Here is a 14,307-nt window from a genome sequence, read left to right on the forward strand (position 1 = left end):
GAAGGAATTAGATCCAAGAGCATTACTTGTTTTTAAGACACTTAATAGACATGTTAATCGCCTGTGGTAATGCAAACACACAGGTCAGATCACACAGGCAAAAGTAGATTGCTGGCAGACTGGGGCATGGGTAATAATGTAAAAGAGGCCGCTCTGGGGTTAAATTTTAGCCATGTTAGTGATTGCTGGTCGATCTGTTGGCTTGAGACTTTGGTCCATTGGTCCAGAGTGAAATGTCTGAACCAATAATGAAAAGTAACAAAGTACGTATATTTACTTACAGACCATACTCAGGATTGTAAGTTTTGTATTATTATTAGTAGTATTGTACCTATTGTATGTACTATTTGGTAAATCTTGTTAATACTGTTGTAATCTGTTTGTCTGTCTGTAACTGATGTTGGTCTCTCTTGAGAATGAGACCCTGTGTCTCAACGAGAGTACCTGTACATATGAAATTGATTATTGTATAAAAATATATGGGAGACTCAAGAAAAAAAAAAGTTGTGCTTTGTTCTACCTCTGGTAGGGGTTTTCATTGCCTTCTCACTAGTCTCGCATTGCCAGATCTTCCTCCACAGCGCTGCGGAGGAAGGTCTGGCAAGCCCAAACAGCATTCCGGGATGGGAGAAAAACATGCTCTGGTTTATTGGCATTTCTTTAAACCAATCACAATCGTCTTGGGCAGTGGCGTTAAACGCCGGACGGAGCCTCTGCAAAATAGGCTCGGGGAGGAACTTATTTTGGTTGAACATGTTCACGTTCAAAGGTTGTTTTAACAGAAATGTGCAACAGAAAACTCTGATTGGACAGATAGTCTAGCTAGCTGTCTGGTTTTACCCTGCAGAGATGTGAGTAAAGGTTAACCAGAGTCCTCATTAATGGACCAGAATTTAAAATGACAACACAAAGAAAGCCCAAGGCAACGGATATCCGGCCGTTGGCAACCGAGCAATCCCGGAAGTGGAGCATTGTGGATATAGACTACCTTCTTACTAACCTATACTGTATGTGTCAGTTCTCAGGGATTTACTTTGAGTGTGTCTTACATAAGACACAAGGTGGTGCTACAGTATATTGCAACATGAGACCAACAACTGACTCACACGTATGTGTTGTTTCCAAGTCTGAGGTAACGCTACAGTGGAAGTTGAGTGTGCAGGAGGCAATCTGGTGTGGCTGGAACTAGGCAAAGAGAGAAATAATGAGTTAAGGGGATGAAGAGGACAAAGGGGGCTCTCGCCTGAGAGTTGAGGCTTAGAAACAATTCATTTCATCCGACCTTTAGGTCTCGCTGGAGCAGGCACGTGCACACATAGATCAAAAGGGGCTTGAGCACCTTCCCTTTTTCTTCCTCAAGAGAAAGGGCCCTTTTTTCTGGATGTTTGTTTTTTAATAATCAATATAGCCTATATATATATATAAATTCCTGTTTGCACACAGCTTCCTTTCCCAAATCAAAATCTCTCCGCGATGCGTCTCCCCCATAGACTGGTCTCCCCGGCAGCAGTGCGCGCCTCACACACACACACACACACACACACACACACACACACACACACACACACACACACACACACACACACACACACACACACACACACACACACACACACACACACACACACACACACAAAGAGAGGCAGGTAGAGGGGGGGGGGGGGCGGTTTTTTTTTTTTTTTTTTTTTTTTGGGGTAGAAAAAAAAAAAAAAAGGACAAAACTTCCCCAGTTAATGACTTAACACCAATAGTCTTTTCCCCTGAAATGTATAGGTATAAATATGTAGATTTATTTAGAAGAAATCTACAGATGCAGCCTGAAACAAATACCATCTAAAATGTGTATTTTGTAAGTTTTATTTCCATTAGAGTAAACGAAAGACATGGAAGCAAATTAGACCAACATCTCTAAATTGACCACAACATGAAAAAGGTGTCCTGAATTTAACAGTAACTTCATCATTTGGATCGCAGGCTCCTCATCTAATAATAACAGTGCTTCTTCATTATTGGTGCAGTGTTTTTCCTGTAAAATTAACAAATTTGCAGCACCAGCCTTTTTCAGTTTAGTGTGAAGATTTTTGTTGAGATTTTTCAAAAAGATTTTTTGAAGAATTGAAATGATTTATTGCTATTTGCAAAATAAACAAAACTATGTCCGTCTCCTTGATGCAGTCACTTATTCTAAATATATACTTGAAGCTAGAAGCATAGAAAACATGCACACGGTGGCAGAGTTCCCTTTGCTGTTTGTGATTAACCTGGTGAATACTAAAAAGTCTCTGTGTGAACTTATTATTTTGTTGAGTATTTATAAAAATCTATTAAACAATTGCGTAAGGTAAATATGAAAAATTGGTAAGGTAGTCAGAGTGGTGTTAATATATTTAACGTTTTGTTAACATTTAAAATAAATATTTTTTTATTAACAATTAGGCCTTTTTTTTGTCAGTGAGCCCCTGCCTCCCAAAATGTCTGTGCACGTCCCTGGGCTGGAGAGTATGTAAAAATGACCACACTGTGTGGGATTGTTTCTGTCTCACTTCCTATGGTTTCTAGCTAGGTGGGTTACTGTTTTCAATTACTCAAAGAGGAAGTACTGTATATACACATTTTTTAATTTTGGTCCATCATCATTCCCTCGACTTCTCTACTTCCCGGTTTGGTTTAACACAATATGTGTTAAACGTAAATGAGAAAATAAACAGATAAATGTAGAAGGGAGAAGTGACTCAGATTAAGATGCACTGTACTCAGAACTCATGTTGTAGTACTTCAAGTACGTTGTAAAAACATGTCATGTAATGCATTTAACATATGTGTAAGGAAGTGTATTGCTCACCGGTTTCCTAAGCAAATAATGGTTTGTGAAATATAAAAATAAAAATGAACACCTACTACCACCACTATGTAAGTGATGATGACACATGATGAGGTGACCTTTTTATAGGCAATAATAGACAAGGTGGAGTTGAAAAACAACCCTGTCCATTATTTTACTATAGGAGGACACTGCAAAGTACACACTTACACTAAGCAAAGAGAGAAATAATGAGTTAAGGGGATGAAGAGGACAAAGGGGGCTCTCGCCCGAGAGTTGAGGCTTACAAACAATTCATTTCATCAGACCTTTAGGTCTCGCTGGGGCAGGCACGTGCACACATAGATCAAAAGGGGCTTGAGCACCTGCCCTTTTTCTTTCTCAGGAGAAAGTGCCCTTTTTCTGGATGTTTTTTAATAACAAATATAGCCTATATATATTCCTGTTTGCACACAGCTTCCCTGTCAAACAAATCAAATCAAAATATCAGATAGGGATATTAGACTTTGTCGATCTCTCTCTCTCTCTCTCTCTCTCTTTCTCTCTCTCTCTCTCAAAAGTGCAGCCGGAGCAACTCTCAGGTCTTTTAGATCAAGGCTTAAGACCTTTTATTTTGATGTTGCCTTTCCTTAATTCTTATACTGTACTATGAATTTTATTTGTGTATTTCATCTCTTATCAATTTTTATACTGATCTGTGAATTTTATTCTTGCATTTTATCTCGTATTAAATCTGTATTTGTTAATATTTTAATTTTCTATTTTTGCTCTTTGCTTTTTAATGTTTGATGTTTTATGTAAAGCACTTTGAGTTGCCTTGTGCTGAAATGTGCTATATAAATAAAATTGCCTTGCCTTGATTCGACTGCCAATCTCACAGTCCAATCGTCGCGGTGTCTGAACATGTGGTAGTGAAACAAAGGATCATTCCACTCAGCTATGATTCTATTTTACGTAGAATTGTTTGGTTTCATTTAGGATTTATTTATACAATTTTGAATACAAAACACTAGAAATGCTTGGTTATCCCAATAAATCATGATTCATAGCATATTTAAGTATAAATATCAGCCTATTAGTAATACCATTACTCAGTACTGGTGAGTACTGGCCCATTTCAGGCACTGGCCAATAGTTATGTGCAATTGAATTTAACTTGTGCACTGATATTGAACACTATTTAGAGTTGACCAAAACAGTATTGGTGAATACACACATTACACATCCACCATTTATACAGTTAGAGAAAAAAAAAAGACATGGGTAATATTGGGTTTAATTTTTTTGATAAACTGAGCTGTACATTAGATTACAGTTGCATTTGTTTCCCATCGCTGCTCTGTGTCGCTGACCCTCTGGGATCAAGTGTTCATTGTGCTGGTGGGCCAGTCCTCCCTCAAGGACACACAGCACAGTTCACTGAGTGCTCACACAGGTCACACACACACACACACACACACCACACACACACACACACACACACACACACACACACACACACACACACACACATTTTCCACATTTTGAGTTTTTAATCTACTATATTTATGTGATGATTGACTATGAAAATGAGCAAATTATTTGTTAAATTATACATACAAAACATAATGTATAGTCACAGCTGCAGTTGCATAAAACAAATCTTTAAAAAAGAAACTTTTACCAGAACGATCTTTCAGCTTATTGTTTGGTTTTACTGTATGGTTCGGTATTGCCAATCTCATGAACCCCCTTTTTGATAGCGTGGAGCTGTTTAAACATGCAGCTGCTGAAGAGCCGGATATTTTTCACAGGAGCTGGAGGAGACCAAACCAGAGCTTAAAGACTGAATATAGAAATTGATAAATACAAAATATTATTCCAAATTAATGCTAATGTTGCTCTGTGTCTGTGGGACATGTAAAAGTCAACTGTTTCTGAGCAAATTAGCCATAGCAACTTCATGATGGGGATAATGCTGGGCATCCATCAGTGTATAGTAGAGTTTTCTGCCCCCTAGTGGCCAAATGTTGAGGTATGCCAACACACTCTTACTCTCCATCGCGTAAAATACAGACACTTGGTCATGTGCTTTTGCCGTTTGTTATTCATGCTACAAGTCTCCTTTAGCGCTGGGACTCTTGTTGTCACTTTTGACGCTCTGAGTCGGGACGGACAGTTAGGTTTAGGAAAAGATCGTGGGTGGGGTTATAAAATGTACGTTTCAGTGACATGCGGAACAAGAACGGGACAGGTAAGTTTAGGAAAAGATTGTTGGGTGGGGTTATAAAATGTATGTTTCAGTGACACGCGGGACAAGAACGGGACCCGAACCCCAGTCTCCTGGACGAAAATCCTGTGTTGGTTTCGGTCTGCATACTTGCTACATACAATTTTGAGTCATATCTGTTGCTGAGAGCCACAGCCCAAGTGTCCGTATTTTACGAATTGGGAGTGAGAACAGGTTGTGTATGCAAATGTTAAAAGTCAGCTCTTACAGAAGTCAATCCTAATATTGCTTATATTGCTGAATTTTCTCAATTAAGTAAACATTTTTTTTACTAATACTTACATTTTAAATGCTAAATTGTCATTTGTTAGGGAGTATATTTAATCTACGATTGATTTGAGTACTTCTTTCTCCTCTGGTTTCAACCCATAAAAAGCAGTGCAGCTGCAGGTTTCGGCCAAGTGATTCTTGAATTAAATTGCCTTGAAAGGATGTAACTGCTGCACCACCAGTTGGATTTTAATGAACCTTGTAGGGAGAGAATAGTACATGTTGTTACTGACTGACCGGAGAGTGCCTGAATAATTCAAAGGGGTTAGCAACAATTACTTGTTGACTTAAAACATTCAACAAACACTTCATTCAACCATAATTAGCATGACTGAGCCAGTCTTAGGTGTGTGGATGAATATGAATACATTTTAACTCCTACTCACTGCTGTGTATGAAATCATGCTGACATTGAATGATTACGTAACAAGAAAACATAAAGGTTCAAAAAGCTATTTTCTGCGGATCCTTACGCTAACACTGAATAAACAATTAAAATAGACAGCGTTTGACATTATTTGGAGCATCATCTAGATTTCTTGAATGATTTTGAAAGTTTTTTTAACCGTGTCGTAAGGTTTTACATCTCACGTTCAATGCAAAATTAAGTCCTCAACGTTGTCTAAAACAGGGGTTCTCAACAGCTCTCATCCTGTGACCCACATTTTCCCATGGTCATTAAGTCGCGACCCACTTTGATAGAATTCAAACCAAGCAAATTTATTTTTTGAAAATAGCCTTTCGAAAACACACGTACGTCATCAACATAAATACACATTTACATTTTTTGGATGGTTTCATGCTCTCATGTGCAAGCACTTCATTACATATCAAACACTGGGGTTTCTGTTCCTTTTTATCCTCAATGTACGAACATCCATATTTGAAATACTCCGGGTCATATTTGCGCATCGCCATCTTGCCTCCAAACATCAACACAAACTTAAAGTGAACGTTGATCAAATGATGGTTATCATGGCTATGGCGCTAGACTGCTGCACGGCTTTGACGCATGTCCGTCAAAATATATATATTTTTAAATAAAAGACAAGTCCAAAATCAGATGCACATTGAATATTATTTATTTATTTTGAGAATCACTGGTCTAAACCCCTCTTGACCATGCCCTTTTAATGTGAGGATGAACAACAGTTCAGAGGAAAATGCCTGAAATGTTATTTTCAATGACAAACAAAGGAAGATGAAATCACTGACTGCAGCCTGATGCCCCAAATTACACACCTCATGACTGGCCCCTAAACACACTGTGTGAACTTAGTGTCCCAGTAGTAGAGTTTGGATTCTCTGCCCGAGGCCGAACTTGATGGGCCGATATTTACCGCCACTGTCCTCGGGCCGGGCCGGGCCCTTGATCAAGCATTTGTGTTTTTTTAATCATTACTTTATTGAGCTAATTGGGTGGGGAGAAAGCTATGCCTCTCCAGCTTCTCTCGTAGCTCTGGGTATATGTCCTGCACTGACTTGAGTGTGAGGTAAACTGTGCTAAATCGTGTCACCCCCATCTGTAGCACTGTCTTCAATAACTGTGCAACCAGGCCAGATTGTTCCAGATATCTCACGAGTCCTTTAGCAGCAGATATGATCGCTCCTATATCCGGCGCGTTGTCGGCCAGTGCGCGGAAGGACAGTATTAATTAAGTGATTGAGATACGAAAGTCTCCTATATGGTACCAGGGCTTTGATTATGTTGCTGCCTTGATCTGTTACCCACACTATTCGGCTGAGGGAGCTATAGGTCAAAGTTTTTTTTTTTAACGTTTCTTCATTCGGATCCATTTGCGATCCATTCCATTCTGAATAAACAAACAACGTAGTTTACATGCTTCGTCCTTGTTGCATTATTCATTAAGATAATTCTAAACAGATTACTGTAGTTCAAACAACTCAGAATTGTAGTTGAGAACGTCAGTTATAACGGCCCACTTATTAAAAAATTGTTGGGTTTAAATCGGGCTCGGGCTCATAATTACAGTTAATGTGCCTGGCTGGGCCAGGCTCGGACACACGTGCATGGGCTCGGGTAGGGTCGGGCTTGATTTGTTGGGCCCAATCTAAGCTTTACCCAGTAGAAAGCCAACGCTAACAAGTGCTAACTGACATTAGCTCGCCAGAAGTTCACAACCCAGCTTCTGGAACTGCCCACAGTTTGTTTGTTAGTTCGTAACCCTTTTAAAACACAAAAAGCACACAGTAAGACAAAAAAACTAACCAATCGAGGCAGCGGTAGACAAGCAACTACGTTTGGCAAGGTAAAATGACAAAAGTTTTGTCAAAGCTGTCTGGTGGCTTTGAAGAGAGCGATATAACGGCTTCAGTTCCCCCGTCGGAAAGGGCTGTCTGACGGCAAGGTAAAATATACATGTCTGTTGATATACAGGACCTTGTAAATCCTCAGCTGGTGAACAGACCACAATGGGACCCAAAATACACAATTCGATAAATACATGTATCACTTCCGTTGCCCGCTAGATAATCATGACTCTAAGGTCGTTCTGCAAACATCATCTACACAGCCAAAGTGCACCATGAGTTGTTTACTTTCTTTCAGGAACCCTGGTAATATATACTACTGATATATTACACTGGACTGGAAAGCAGAAATACAAGGTCAGACAGGTTTTCCACTTATATTGAAAACATGTTGGGTAATAAACCATATGCGCTCTGACATTATTACAATAAGCAGAGGTTCCCTTTTTTCTTCCTGTCATACGAGACCCTGACGTTTGTTATTACACAGACCATCCTGCAGCACAACAGCTGTGGCCTGTGGCTACGACATGGTCGAAAACACTTACAGGCCGCCTGCAGACTAACGGTTTCAAGGTTTGTCTCTAGAGGGGCCTGTGGTAAATCTGGAATACTCAATGTTTATATGTCTTAAACACAGATGTAATGATATTTATAGAAAGATGGTGTATGTGTTCATGGCTACATACACTACAATAGACAGCAGTGACTTCTTTATGAACTGTGCAATTCTAACCAGCAGAGCTTATAATAAATGTAACAAAAATAATAATAAAAAAAAAAAATCATGACTTCAACAAAACGCCAGGTTTTAAAACACTAATACACACTTATTTAAGGAGTATCTTTATGTGTGATAAAAAAAGACTTAAATGGGATCAACGGTTTTTATGGGAGCACTTTGCAGTTTTAAATTGGCTTCCTCGAGTGGTAATTTTGACATTTCAATTACTGATAAAAAGCGTTGTCAAAGCACTATTGTGAGATGCGTCAAGCCCACAGGAGCCAATTCTGTGCTAAGGTAAGGCTTTGTTAAACACAGAAAATATATTTTAGGTGTCAACTGCAGGACAACAGGTCTGTCATTATTAAAAGACAGAGGAGTTGTTGAAATTCAATTGTATTCTTTTATTTGTGAACCAGATTAAGTGGACACACTTATACAGAGAAAAAAGTTATTTTTTTAAACTCCGTCCTTTTTTAATCGACCTATTCCTGTATTAACGAGAATGTGGTACTATGTTATCAATCATCTGGTTTGTTTTGAAAATCTGAATGCAGAGAATCTAGTAAATTTTATTTGGAGAGTGTTGTAGAGAGCTGTAAAACAGCAGCGGCTATGCCTTACCAGGGTTGACATACATTTTAATTTAAGCATCAAGCGAAAAAAGTAAAATTGTGGCCTTGTGTTCATGTATCTGTCAGTGTCACATCGTTTGTTACACGGTCAGCGGCTCCCATTAAGCTAGGTGTTCCGGACTTCTAGACAAGGAGACAAAACACACTGCCGAGCACTTAATCTAACTCCATAGCAACACACACAAATAAGGCCAGGCACATAAATGTGACACAGATTGAAGAATGCAAACAAACACACACAACTCCGTGACTTATCGATCATTGCGCTGTCACCACGTTTGATCAAAGATGTGAATGCGGCCACCCAACAACAGCAGTTCTGATAGGTATCTTAACGTGCATTATGTTCCACACGTAGCCTTACCACAGCTCATTATGTACGGCCATGACCGACTCACTGCGAGGCCTATAAACAATCACAGCAGTAGTCTCCTTTCCTCCTCTGCACCTGAAGCATGAGTTCTTTGCTACGGGTCATTTACCGAAGCTGGAAAAGTCTAGTTCTTTGTTTAGGCTCGATATGCTAATTGTCACAGCTGAGGGCGCATAATGAAAGCGGTTTTACGGTAATCCCCAATCAACTTTTTTATTTTTGGAGCCAGCCAATGTTTAACTGCTGTGACTAAACTCCTCAAAGATACCAGTTTTTTTTTTTTTTTTCTTTATAAAACTGTTCTAGTCCTGTCTATTGCCATATGTGGAGAGGTTACATGGTGTGAGAGTGAATCTGTGTTGACTTGAAGAATTCTACCTTTACTTGCAGCCATCGCACAACTGTAGCCCAACCGGCACCTTCAGACACCGCCTACCAAGAGCCTGGGTCTGTCCCAGGTTTCTCCCTAAAAGGAAGTTTTCCTCACCAACCGAGGTTTCTCCCTAAAAAGGGAGTTTTTCCTCGCCACTGTCGCACTAAATGCTTGCTCTTGGGGGAATTACTGGAATTGTTGGATCTTTGTAAATTATAGAGCAGGGCTCTCAAGTTTTGAACAGAGTTCAGAGTGAGATTTTGGCGGCAGGGGTTTGGGTGGGGACGGGGGTCTGATCTGACAAATGACTATAAATAATTGTTTTTTAATTCAATTCAGCATTTCTTTGTGTGTGTGTGTGTGTGTGTGTGTGTGTGTGTGTGTGTGTGCAATAATTAATACTATGCATTGTCTGGATAAAATATAATGAAATAGCCTATAGGCCAAAGGTTTTCACAATGGGGGCCGGGAGGTTGTGCGGTAAAAATAAAAAGGAAAGAAAAAACTAAAAATATTCCAAATTATTATGGGTATTGTTATAAAAGTATTATGGGTAGGCCTTTTATAAAATGGGTATGTTTATAAAAATATAAACTGTCAGAGTAGCCCTGCAGCCGATTCAACATGTAGCTATAATAATAATAATAATAATAATAATAATAATAGGTGCAAAAGCTACCCAGTGATTCCTCTATGGTGATTTCTGCCGCCACAGTATCAGAAGTAGGGCAGACGCACAACAGGGTTTCCGCTATGTAGCTACATGAAGTATATAAAGTCATAATTATACGACTCTACAGAGCCGTGTTCTCTACTGAACTCAAGCGAACTGTCATCCGCTCTCTCCCCTCAACTGGAACAGTGACAGGACGTCATCACTTGCGAAGTCATGGCAACCAAATAAACAACAGGGTGAGTACACTTGTCATTCAATCTTAGGCAAAGTCACAAACAGCGACAAAAGCCGCAACTTGAAATCCGCACTCACTCAGCTGGTGAACTCTATGGGGAACTCACTTGATTCCTCTACCTGTACCATTGTTCAAAAAATAGCGGCGCAACTTGGTGGGCGTTATCCTCGTAACTTCTCTGCGTGAGAAATACAAGGTGTGGCGTGTGAGCGTGTGAACGGGTTGAAATGCGTGTGTCTCACGCCCCAATGCGTGAGACTTGAGAGGTATGATGGAGTGTGGTCTAGACCTACTCTATCCAGAAAGTGTCTTGAGATAACTCTTGTTATGATTTGATACTTTAAATAAAATTTAATTTAATTTTCTGAAAACATCTCATTTGCTGCTCGCAAACAAGAAGGCATGGGACAGAGAAAGTACAGCGTCCCCTAATATCCACTAGGGTCGGGATATGTTTTTTTTCTGATACCGGTGCTAAAACGATATCTTTAGCTGCAGACCGTTGTACGTCCCAGTGGAGTAAAATTCAGCCACACTTTAGACCGTTTAGCTGGCAGCATTTTGCACTTGTTTAAGCCAGCTCCTAGCTTATGGTAGGCTAACGTTACCTGCTGCCAAGTGTAGTGTTAACAAGCGTCACATGCAGTGATGCTTCTGTCGCCTGTAACGTTAGTTTTGGAGCACCAGACTGCATGCATTAAAGAGGAACTGAAAGTAGGCACCGAAATCTGTGTTGTTCTTCGTTTGCACCGGGATTCGGTATCCAACCCTAATATCCACTGATGTTACCGTGCTGGGCTACTTTAGCAATAAGCAAGAGACCGTGGTTTACAGAGATTTTAGAACAGCTAAGGGGCAGAGCTGTAACCTGATGCGGCAGATGGTTTGTTACACAGAACCATCTGAGAAGCCATCATCTGAAACTTATTGGAAAAGGGCAGGCACTTTCAGGACACCATTTTGTTTTTATTTTGAAACGAACAGTTGCGGCCGTCACACACACTTAAACCACGCCCGTAGCCCAAGTTGAAATGCAGAGCTGACTCCTTTAGTTGTTTTAGAGAGTCTTCTTTACAGTATTTCACACCAAGCCAGAACATTTCATCTGAATGTGTAATATAAATGATAACCGGCTTCCAATGACCATTACGACCCCTTTTGTTCCTCATACTTTTATTTCTCTGTAGCTCATCCAAAAGAGGGTAAAGGTGTGGGATGGGAAGATGTATTGACCATGTTGTCATGGTGGAGGTGTCATCCTGAGTAAGAGAGGGGGTGAAGAAGGGCATCCTGCTCTGCTGCACTGACCTGGTGAGTCATAAATGGGAGGACAAAGGAGGTGAATGGCTCTCACCATCCTATTACTAATTTCCATTTTAATGAAGGTCATGAGGCAGATAGTCTCGCATTGCCAGACCTTCCTCCACAGCGCTGCGGAGGAGGGTCTGGCTAGTCCACACAGCTTTCCGGGATGGCAAAAAAAACTTGCTCTGGTTTATTGGCATTTCTTTAAAACAATCACAATCGTCTTGGGCGGTGCTAAGCACTGGATGGCGCAACAGTGTGGCTGCAAAATAGCCTCGGGAAGGAACTTGTTTTGGTGGAACGTGTGTGTTCAAAAGTTGTTTTAGTCGTGCAACAGAAAACTCAGATTGGACAGATAGTCTAGCTAGCTGTCTGGATTTACCCTGCAGAGATCTGAGGAGCAGTTAACCATAGTCCTCAGAAATCCACCGGAGTTTAAAATCACAACACAAAGCGGAAGGTAATGGACACCCGGACAAAAAGAGTGACTCTCCTCTTTGATAAAGCTTATAGTTAGGGCTGGCCCAGGTTTGCCTTGGACCAGCTCTTAGTTATGCTGCTATAGTGTTAGGCTGCCGGGGGACCTCCTATGACACGCTGAGCTCCTCTCTCCTCTCTCTCTCAATCTATGCAAGAAATTTTTTTTATGCTGTTAACCAAACTTTGTTCTTGGGGGGAATTGTTGGGTCTTTGTAAATTATAGGGTGGTCTGGACCTACTCTTTCTGTAAAGTGTCCTGAGAAATCTTCTGCTATTATTTGACACTATAGATACCATTGCATTGAATTGAATGTCCTCTCCATACACTGTCCATATGGAGTCTCATATCCTAATTATAAACATTTCAGGAATAATCCGGATATTTTGAATTTTGTATGCCAACTACAGTAATCCCCTCCTCTAATATCTACATCCTGCCTGACAGATTTTGCTCTCCTTGAGACGCAATTATCCTTTGCAAGCTGTCCTCCACCTAACTGATGGGAATGTAGTAAAGGGTTTATGGAGGGTTTTGCTGTCTATCCTCTGATGAGCTGTGAGATCAGTGGCAATCAGGAAAGGCGTGAGCAGGATAATTTATTGAGACTAAGCCACCTTACCAGAGCCTATTCCCTGTCACCTAATGTGGTTTATGAGGGTCAATATGTGCCACCTTGATGCTGCCTCGGCTCCTCTTGACCTTTGGAGCCATTCATAAAATCGTAAATGTGATGTGGCCCACATCTGCCTGCATTAAACCCACTGCTTTTTAAACTCTGACGATGGCCTTCCTCCTAAACTGCTACATGAAATGACTTGTAATGCTGCCTACTGTCACGGTTGGGGACAGAACTCAGACGCAGAAACTGAAGTGGTTCAAAAGAATCTGTTCATTTGATTTTGAGTGAGAGAGTTGTCAGAGGGGGAAAACTGGGTCCGTAGTTGACTGGAGACTGGTAGTAGAGATGACTGGGTCCGAGGTAAGGTTGAGCTGGTTTCTGAGGGTGAGTATTTCTGGAACACGGAAACAAACAAATAGTTCACGGCAAGCAACAGGACTGGAAATAACTAATGTGAGCTGGAGTAGTCTCATACTAGAGGTAAGTAACAATGTGGCAGGGAGAGGAAGGTCACACTGGTTCTTAAAGGTCCCATGGCATGAAAATGTTCACTTTATGAGGTTTTTTAACATTAATATGTGTTCCCCCAGCCTGCCTATGGTCCCCCAGTGGCTAGAAATGGCGATAGGTGTAAACTGAGCCCTGGGTATCCTGCTCTGCCTTTGAGAAAATGAAAGCTCAGATGGGCCGATCTGAAATCTTCTCCTTATGAGGTCATAAGGAGCAAGGTTACCTCCCCTTTCTCTGCTTTGCCTGCCCAGATAATTTGGCCCACCCATGAGAGAGAGACATCATGGCTTGCAAACAAGCAAAGTGGCAGTTGGTCAAGGCCACACCCCCAACCCTCCACCTTGCCCGGCACGGGGCCCTCTCTCCTCCTCAATAGCATTTAAAGCTACAGACAGAAATGGCACGTCCTAAGGAAAGCTCATTGTGGGCTGGCTTTAGTGGCTGTAATTCTGCACCAAGGCTTAATTTTGGGAAAGAGACTTCAGATACAGTATTAGGGGACCACTGAGGCTTATATAAAAGCATCCAAAAAGCAGCATGTCATGGGACCTTTAAAGGTGGATGATGAGCTGATGAGTTGCAGGTGAGCTGATTTGGAATAGGGACCAGGTGCGGGGAGAGAGCAGCAGGAGAGGGCGTGTCCCCACACTGTGAAGAATGAAGGTAAAGAGAAAAACGAAACACAACAACCACACAGCAGGCATAACAAAAAGAGGAAATAAAACGAAAACACATTCACACACAC

Source organism: Perca fluviatilis, chromosome 9 (genome assembly GCF_010015445.1).
Source record: "Perca fluviatilis chromosome 9, GENO_Pfluv_1.0, whole genome shotgun sequence".
NCBI lineage: Eukaryota > Metazoa > Chordata > Actinopteri > Perciformes > Percidae > Perca > Perca fluviatilis.